General features: G+C 25.4%; 1 long non-coding RNA gene across 1 annotated transcript; it reads left to right on the top strand.

Moving 5' to 3' along the window:
- Positions 1-274: 274 nt before the first annotated feature.
- On the top strand, positions 275-8,866 carry LOC117174543. Its single transcript, XR_004467316.1, has 4 exons — positions 275-517; positions 2,614-2,699; positions 8,301-8,355; positions 8,536-8,866. It is a non-coding gene; the product is annotated as an uncharacterized LOC117174543 (long non-coding RNA).
- Positions 8,867-10,372: the final 1,506 nt, after the last annotated feature.

Genomic DNA, 10,372 nt, shown 5'->3' with positions numbered 1-10,372 from the left:
TTAATTCATTTCTGGTAATTTCAGAGATTTTATTTTTAATCATACTCTCGGAAATAAACAAAAATTTAATTTTAAAACACGACGGAGACGAGATTAATCATTGGGACAAATAAAAATGATTTATTTCACTAAACTCAGAATTCAGAATTTATATAATTCAAAATCAGCACACTAACAGTGACCAATCGGGTTTTCGGTGCAACGCAAGCGCACTTTAAAAAGTTCCCCACCCCACTCGAAATTTGGCAGCCATATTTCGACTAGGACCAGTCCATTCTTAAGGCGACGCTCCTCCTGGCTAGACTCGTTTACACGCGTCGCGCATTTCCTCTCAAAAATCAGTTGAATATGATTTTGAAACTGCCAAAAATGTTCAATCTTCAGTTATTTGAAAAGTTTGAAGTTATTTTCAAGCTTTTTTATTCCTAATTTCTGACAAAATGTGCACAAAGTAAAAATCGGGTATTCAGCATTGGCGTCTACAGTCTACGAAGAAAAGCTCGATTCCAAATTCAAGGTAAGTGGTTCAACTTTAATATAAAGTAATTTATTTTTCTGAATAGTCAGTAAATAATACCTGAAATTTGCATCGCCCCCTAACATTTTAGATTTCATTTATATTACCATTCTTAAATTCTTAATGAAAATTCTTTGTGAGTAAACGAATTTCTGATCCATTTCGTGCAAATATTTGAAGATTTGTGTAGAATCTTCATGATCTTCGGATGAAATTTTAGGCGTCTCTAAGGCTAACCTAAAAATACTTCTCGAATGTTCGAATTCTCTTATCAAATTCAATTGCATCTTTCAGTTATATTCCCTTCATTACTTGCTTTATCATATGGAATCCATCCAAATGTTTTTTTTTCTGATACAGTATATTTACTAAAAAAATGTTATTAATTATGAGAAATTTAATTAAAAGAAAAAAGAGATCGAATTATGTAGCCGCCATGTGGCCGCTTTTTCTAGGTTAAATGAATCCATTTGAAATCTTCGAACTTAATTTTTCGCCCAAAAGTGAGGATTGAAAATTGATTTTAAAAGTAAATGGTCAATATGTTCTTTTCCAAATATCTTTACAATTAAATTCGCTGATATCTTCGAAATTTTGTTTTTATTTCTGGAACTTATAAACCGAGAAAATTGTGCAATACTTGATAAACGGGAAGTGAGGAAATATTTAGCATCCACGTTCGATCAAAATATTATTGTTTACAACTTTCAACGAATGTAAGGAATTTTCGAAATTATAAATTAATTAATCTTAATTTAATTCCTTGAAAAAATTGTTTTCCGTATAATTTTCGAACAGAATTACAATTTTTCATTTGGGGCAGGAATTTTAAAAACAAATTTGAGTTTTTAGATAGAACTCGCAAGTGCCGTTAATGTATTTTGTGAAAATAATTTTTTCAGTTGAAAATTCGTATATTTTTTTTTTAATTAAACTGACCCTGCTAAAAATTCTTTAATTGGTTTGTTATTTTTTGCTTGAAAAATGAATTTTTTTATCTACAATTATTTTCATGTATTTTATTTTTGTCTGAAAATTTATATTTTTTACTTGAAAATTCAACTATTTGGACGAATATTTGTCGTTTTTACTGGAAAATTCAGTAATTTTATAAAAAATTAATCCTTTTATTGAAAAATTGTCTTTTTGGAGACATTTCATCTTCTGGTTCGAAGGTTTAACAATTCCAGTTAAAGTTCGAATATTTTAGTTAAACAATAATCACTTTTAGTTAAAATATGGAATATTTTGTTAAAAATTCGTTCCTTTGTTTGCTGGAAATTAACTTTTTTAACTGAAAATTTCACGATTCCATTTTTGATTGTAGATTTATCTTTTTCAATTAAAAATTATCTGAAAAACTCTTGGAAAAGAGAAATTTTGAATAAAATTTTAAGCCTGACTTATGTTTAAAAATTTTACAAATGTAATTTTGGACTTAGGATTCATAAATATTGATTTTTTTGACTTAAAACAGAAATTTAAACAAAAATTTTTCTTTTGACCTAGAAGTAGGAAATTGAAAAAATCTGTTCAAATTCAGAATTGTAATTATTTTCCAAAATTTCCCGTTGCAAATCAGAAATATTTGAAATCGTTCGAAATTTTTGGACTCTTAATTGACCTGGGGTAAAACGATTCAGCGTTATTTGACGTTTCAAATTTAAAGATTTAAAATTTGAATTTTTCGTTGAACAATTTATGTTGCAAGGATTTGTAATTGTCTAAATTTAGATTTCAATGTTCATAATTAGTTGCTTTCAATTTATTGTGCTTCAAACTAATAAAAAACTTTATAAAAAAAAAGTTTACAAGCCAAATCATTTCTGATTTAAACTAAAATAAAAAAATGCAAATTATCTATCATGTAAGTAATAAAAAAATTGCGCTAATTAAAGAAATATTGTTAAATTTTATGAGCCCAATCCTAAAAAAATCACATCCTTCCAAAATTGAACATGATGAGTACCTTACCTACACAGAAAGGGATGTGTTGAAATTTTCCCACAGCGTTCTGAAGTCTCTCAAAAAATTGAACCAAATTCCTTTCTTTAAATGCCAGGTTAATTAGTTTTCGTCGGGTTTTTTTTTTGCAGGCGGAAGCCAACTACAAGGAGAGACAAAAGTCTGCGAAATTCGAAGCAGCTGTTAAAGAAAACTTTTGTCACATGCAGAGTTCTCGGTAAGATTATTTATTTATTTATTTTGTTTTAAAAATTCAATTGTTTTGTTTTAAAAAGTTACATTTTCTTGCCTTAAATTGAACTGTTCGGCTCAAAATTCAGTTAATTTGTTAAAAATTCGCTTTTTGTAGAAATTTAATTTTCATAAATGAGGTCACGTCTATTAGTGTTGGCCCACAAACTTAATTATATAAAAATAAACAATCCAGATGGCGCTGGGAGTCTTTCCAGCCATGTTTTTACATGACAGGAATAGGCAAAATTAGTAAATTTAAAGTATTTTTCAACTCAAGAAATGAAATTAAACTTATAATTATACTAAATTTTATTATTAAATTCAAAATACGTCTATCAAATTTATATAAAGTAGTTTTGTAAAAAATAAGTTTGAAAAAAGCATGGTGTAACAAATATTATTTTATAAAAAATAATAAGAATTAACAATTGAATTTAAATAAATTAAGAAGGTATAGTTTTTATTTTTATTTATTTCTTAAATCGCTTTTTGAAAGCATTAAAAAAATAAAGACATCGTTTCACTTCAAGATAACATGTTTCATATTTCTTATAAAAATACATACACCTTTTAATGCATTTGTTAATCAGTATTGTTTATAACAATGGTAAATATTTTCATTGTCTATTTCTGTGATGGAATTTTCATTTTTGAAGGCAAACCTAATGATTGCGCAGAAAAAATTCATTTTATATATACAGAGGGGCTTATTTATTAAATTTGTTTATGAAATTTGTTTATAACAATAAAAAAAATTATACTTTAGTGTTTGATTTCAACGAAACATTAATTTCGCTCGATTTCGCGGGGAAAACGTGATGAAAGGAACTTCCAAGCTTCAATCTACAGCAATAATCGATTTTGTTCATACATTTGTTTACAACAATTGAACAGATTGCACGAAATTTATCTAAGTTATTATGATTTGTTAATCGATTGCAAATCTATCAGTTTTTCACCTTTTTGAGGTAAAATCAATGAATGCTACAGAACAGGCAGCTCAAATATGAAAAATTATGTTTTTTTTTGCATTTTGCAACTAATTAAAAATAATTTTAATTCGCAGCACTGTGCGGCGTCGACAGACTAAACATGTTTTACTAACAATACAATAAACAAACTACTGCCAGCAGATAAAAGACCTACTTTTAATTATTTTTTTCATCAGGCCAAAGCCCTAACACCAATTTATATCCCGTTTTTAATTAAAAATTTTTATTTTTTACTCGAAAATTCAACTGTTTGCTTGAATATTTATCTTTTTTATCAGTGGAAAATTCAACAATTTTATTTTTAATTAATGCATTTTGTTGACAACCCCTATTTTTGTAGACAATTCTTTTTTTGGTATCAAGATTTAAAGATTTTGTTGTTGAAATATAAATGATTTATTCCATTTTTAGTTGATAATTGATCTTTTTTAACTTAATTTAACTGTTTGGTTAAAAAATAATTAACAATTTGAGTGAAAAGTAATGAATAAAAACAAATTAATTCTTCTGGTTTGAAATTTGATCTTTTTTGATAAAAATTACACCTTTTTCAGTTCAAAATTCATCATTTTAGTTGAAAATTAATATTTTTTATTTGAAAATTCAACTGTTCAGTTTAATACTGATATTTTTTAATAGAAAATTCAACAATTTTAATTTGAATTAATGCATTTTGTTGAAAATCCGTCTTTTTTTGTAGTAAACTCATCTTTTGTTTTGAAAATTTATCTTTTTTTATTCAAAATTAGACTCTCAGTAAAAGTTTCGTCACTTTAGTTGCAAATTTATCACTTTGGTCGAAGTTAAAACTATTTTGTGGAAAATTAGTTTTCTTCTCAGTGAAAATTGATCTTTTTTAGTTTGAATTTCAACGTTTTTGTTGAAAATATATTGTTTTTAGTTGTAAATTTAACTGTTTGAATGTAAATTCATTTAATTTGTTAAAAAAAAATAGTCTGTCGAAAATTCATCATTTGGCTTTGAAAATTCATCACTGTAGTTAAAATGTGAAATGTTTTTCTTTATTAAAATGAAAATTTAATTTTTTATTTGAATTTGACAATTTGATTGAAAGTTTATGTATTTTGTTGAAATTTCAATTATTTCAGTTTAAGTTTTATCATTTTTAGTTGAAAATTAACTGATTTCAAATTTTTAAAAATGGAACCGCTTATGAGAAAATTTAGAAAAAAATTGAGTAATAAAAATTCCAAAATAAAACATAATAAGATTGTTCATTTTTGCTTAAAAAATTCAATTGTTTTGTCAACAAAAAAAGTTACATTTTTTTTGCGAAACAAATTTGCAAGAAAAGTTCTTATTAAATTAAAATTTATTTAATTTTAATAAATTACGTCACGTAGTTTGTAAATTAGGAAAGAATAAAATTAATTTTATTCTCACAACTCGAGTTGTTGAATCCGATTATTGAAAAAATATTCACATGCTAAGAAAGCCGAAATTTTTTTGCTTGTATTTAATTAGAATTATTACGGTTCAACCAAGAAGAAAGTATCGTTGATTAATTTCAGAAATTGATTGTGCTTTGCAGACTGAAAAATGCAAAAAAAATGTCTTGGACTTACGGGCGTATTCAATGGAAAATTTTTGATAACATTCGCAAATATAAAGAAAATATTTATTATCTTCTTAAATTTTGAGTTAATATTCTTTAAAAGAATATTGTGGCGTGGATCGCATTCACTATACACACTCTACTGTAAATCACTCAAAAATTTTTGTGATCTGGCGGATAATATTCACACGCGTTTTTTTTCTCGCAATATTCCCCCCTTCCAGCCTTTTTGTATAATTATTGATTAAATTTATTTATTTAATAAATATAAGTCATAATTTTTTTGTTGAAAATTAATCACTTTAATTGAAGTTTGAACTATTTTGCTGGAAATTCGTTTTTCTTTTGTTAAAAATTAATTTTTTATTCCACTTTTGGTTTAAATTGATTTTTTTTATACAATTTTTTTGTTGAAATTTAATTATTTTGTGGTAAAAACTTCAGCTATCCTGTATTTGGTTGAAAATTAATATTTTTTACTTGAAAATTCAACTGTTCGCTTGAATATTTATCTTTTTTGGTGAAAAATTCAACAATTTTGTTTTGAAGTAATGCATTTTGCTGTTAAAATACAAATGATTTATTCAATTTTTGGTTAATAATTTATCTTTTTTTACTTAATTCACCTGTTTGTTTAAAAACATTTAACGATTTGATTGAAAATTAATTTTTTTTAAATAATTATTTCTTCTAGTTTGAAATTTGAACTTTTTTGTTTAAAATTCGACTCTTTCAGTTCAAAGTCCATCATTTTAGTTGAAAATTCATTATTAGAGTTAAAATTTGAACTATTTCGTTAGAAATTAGTTTTCTTGTTGAAAATTAATTATTTTTATTGACATTGGTTCATTTTTAGTTGAAATTTTAACTATTTTGTTAGCAAATCTTTTTTTAGTTGAAGTTTGAACTGTTAATTGAAAATTCACATATTTGACTGGAAATTCATGTATAAATTGTAAAAAAAAAAGTAAAAAGTCGCCTTATTTGTAGCAAGTTTATGTTCTGGTTTGAAGATTAAACTTCTCCAGTTAAATATCACAATTTTCGTTGAAAATTAATATTTTTTATTTGAAAATTCAACAATTTTATTTCGAATTCATTTTGTTGAAAATGCGTCTTTTTTGTAGTAAACTCATCTTTTGTTTTGAAAATTTATCTTATTTATTTAAAATTTAACTATTTCATAAAAACTTCGTTATTTTAGTTGCAAATTTATCACTTTGGTCGAAGTTTATTTTACTTTGTGGAAAATTAGTTTTCTTCTCAGTGAAAATTGATCTTTTTTATTTTAAATTTCCTTTGTTTGGTTGAAAGTTTATCTTTCTCAGTTGAAAATTCAATAATTTTATTGAAGATTAATCCATTTTGTTGCAAAATTAACTATTTCAGTTCAAGCTTCACCATTTTTAGTTGAAAATTTATCACTGCTTAAAATTCTGTCTATTTTGATAATTAATCATTTTTAAGCAAATAATCTTTTTTTTTTTTTTTTCTTGAAAATTGATCTTTTTTAGTTAAAAATTCAACTATTTGATGGAAATTTAACGTAATTTGCATACAAAAAAGTTGAGAATTCACCTTTTAGCTTAGGATTCATATTTGAAATGGGAGATTTTGAATAGATTTTCCATTCTGATTTAGAATGAAATTAACACAATCCCTTTTCCAAGTCGGAATCGTGAATTATATTTTAAAATTTTACAAATGTAATTTTGAATTTTATTTCAGGGTATTTATAAATATTCTGAGAAATTTTTAATAGGTTTCAATAATTTATGGGTATATTTAAGATTTTAGGGCATTTTTAAAACTTCCAAGGCATTTTCTGAAACTTTTAATTTAAAGTATTTTAGAGAATTTTAAAAGATTCAACAGATTTTTTTTATTAATTTCATCAATTTGAAGTGATTTTAAAGTATTTTATTTTATTTAGCATGATTAAATTAAATGGATTTCTTGTTGAATTTTTAAAATTTTAATTTAATTGATGCTGATGATTAATTAACAAAATGATCAAAGGGCATTGAAATTTTTGAGGAAATTGTAAAAAGATTCCCAGAATTTTATTTTATAGTTTTAATCTAATTCTCTTACTTTCTTTTAAGATTTTCTAAATTCACTCAATATTTATTGAAATCAATCAATTTCTACTTAATTCAGTGAATTTTTAAAAGTTTTTATTTAGTTGATCCTAAAATTTATTAACAGAAGCATTTAATCAAATTCTTTGTATTTTCGTTATGTTTTTCTAAGCTTATGTCGAAGTTCCTGCATTCAATGAAGTTTTTAATATTTTAAAATGGTTTTCAATTCATTTAATTTTTTTTATTCACCTTGATTTTTTACGAATTTGATCGAATTGGTCTCTCTTTATCCTCAATTCCTGTTAATTTATTCCAATTATACTTTCATCTAAAACCGTGAAATTTTGACATAAAATAGGGAATTGAAAAATCTCTGTTGAAACACAGAATTGTAATTCTTTTAAAAAATTCCCTGTTTAAAATAAGAAATCTTTAAAAGTCATTTGAAATCATTCGAACTTTTTAACTCTTAAATTGACCGATAAAATTAACAATTACCAGGGAAAAAACGATTAGGAGTAATTAGTATTTCCAATTTAAAGATTTGAAATTTAATTTTTCAGTTCAAGTCTCATGATTTCAGATTTTTATGTTCATAATTATTTGATTTCGATTTGTTTTGTTTCAAAATGTTCTACTTTAATTTTTTTTGTAAGCTTCAAAACTACATAACTTCAGATTGAAGGTTTAAAAGTGTCGCGAACATGAAAAATAAAGGTTTGTTCATAATATATAATAAAAAAAAGGCTAATTTGAAGAAACCAATTCTAAAAAATTACCGTTCGAAAATTGAACATGATGAGTACCTTACCTACACAGAAAGGGATGTGTTGAAATTTTCCGACAGCGTTCTGAAGCCTCTCAAAAAATTGAACCAAATTCCTTTTTTTAAATAACAGAGTAATGAGGTTTTCCTCGTTTTTTTTTTGCAGACAAAAGCTTTTGAACCAGCTGTTGAAGAAAAGTTTGGAACAGGAAGAATTCTCGGTAAGAATATTTATTTTGTTTAAAAATTCAACTGTTTTGTTTGAAAGTTACATTTTTTCTGGTCTTAAATTCAACTGTTTGTGCTTAATCAGTTAAAAAATTTAATCACTTTGTTAAATTGATTAATTTCCCATTCTTTTTGCGCTCGCTTTAGAGTTTCAGTGAAATTTCTTATTTCAGGATTGGTGAATCATCCTTCTTAATCACCCCTTATGTCCGAATAATCCGACGAAAAATCACTCTTCGGAGGATGACATCGGATTACCAATGATAAAATTAATTTTTTACATTCCCGGAAAGTCTTGGGATTGCAAAAACTCCGAGCGATGAAGAATGTATTAGTATTAAGTATATATTTTTGTTTTTGTAGTTACTTTCGCGACGAAATCAAGCTTTAAACTATTTTGTATCCACTTTTAGTTAATATTTTTACAGCAAATCGGAACATTTACTTTTTGCGAACAAGTATGAAGAAAAATTTGCCTTTTTTCTTACACATGCTTTAAAGTAATCTCTTCAATTGTGTCTAAAGACAATTCTTTCGAAAGATGTAGAATTCTTTAGACGTTATCTCGATTATTTCGTGATCTCTGGTTAACATTTTGCCACCTTTTGCAAACTCTTAACGTTTGCAGAAGATTCATAAACTCATTAATGGTTTTTTTTACCTGTGTGGTAAATTAAAACCTAATTTGTCATAATGTTACCATCAAAAACTCTGGTAAGATTATCGTAATTTAATGTTGTATTAGGTAAAAAAAAAACAACATTTTTTACCTATCAACTCATAATTTTAATTACTATTTGTTGTACCCTGCAACAAATTTCTGAAATCCCACTTCTGATATTAAAAATTATATTTTGCATGATTATTTATTTTTGCACGTTTTGCACATTCAAATCAAACCCATTTCAAGGTAACCTCTTCAATTGTATCAAAAGAAATCTTTTAATACTAATAGTGTTTGCTTCATTTTTAAATATTTTTTGATCCTAAATAATGTTTTAACAAGAAAGCGGCTGATCGCTTCAAATGTTAATCGAAATCAGAACTATTCTTCTTCAAAAAAATTTTTCAGGCTATAAACTTTCCTGAAACTAATTTTTAACTTATCGTTTGAAATTTATAAATCGCAGCAAGTTTGTGAAATCCCACTTCTGAGAAAAAAATTATATTTTTAATGTGCATTATTGTTCATATTCTGCTTCACAATTTGCTAACGGTTTCTTTATTTGTATTTTATACTTTCATTTCAATGGACGGTGAACCAGGTACAAAGCCACCTACACATTTCAAAGTAACCTCTTCAATGTTCGCAGAAAAATATTTTATTTAAAAATATTTTTTAAATACTAACTCTCCCGGGTGTTTTTATTAATATCTAAACTCCGTTAATAAAATTAAGACCAATGAACGTTATAATCGCAACAAGTTTGTGAAATCCCACTTCTGACAGCAAAAATTATATTTTGAATATTTAAATCAAATAACAATTCATATATAATAAAAATAATGATTAAAAATGGCGCATTATCTAATACCTGTTAATCAAAATCTGAATTATTCTTCGAAGTAGAGTTGGTCAGAGTATGAATTTTTATATCCTTAACCGAGGCCTTTATAAAAACCCATGAATGAAAATCAGAACTATTCATCTAAAACAAGTTTTTCATCATATAAACTAATCGTGAACTCTGGGTTAAAAAAAAAGGGACAATAAAAGGATTTCTGTGATTTTAGGATTCTATTTATTTTGATTTTCTTTCAATTGCTTCTATTTATTAAACTTTCCAACACGTTACCAATAAATATTTTGAGAAATAATTTCTTGTTAACACAAATTGTCGTTTTAATCTTTAAAAGAAGAAAAATATTACTTAACCAACAATACTAAATAACTTCTATTGGTGCTCTTATACAGTGTGTCCCATATTTATAGAGCCACCCCATTTTTTAAGGATAATTTTTTTTCTATTGGAACAAACTGCACCAAATTTTTTGAGTGAATAAATGAGT

Source organism: Belonocnema kinseyi, chromosome 1 (assembly GCF_010883055.1).
Source record: "Belonocnema kinseyi isolate 2016_QV_RU_SX_M_011 chromosome 1, B_treatae_v1, whole genome shotgun sequence".
NCBI classification, from domain to species: Eukaryota; Metazoa; Arthropoda; class Insecta; order Hymenoptera; family Cynipidae; genus Belonocnema; species Belonocnema kinseyi.
This window is presented reverse-complemented; position numbering and strand designations above follow the sequence as displayed.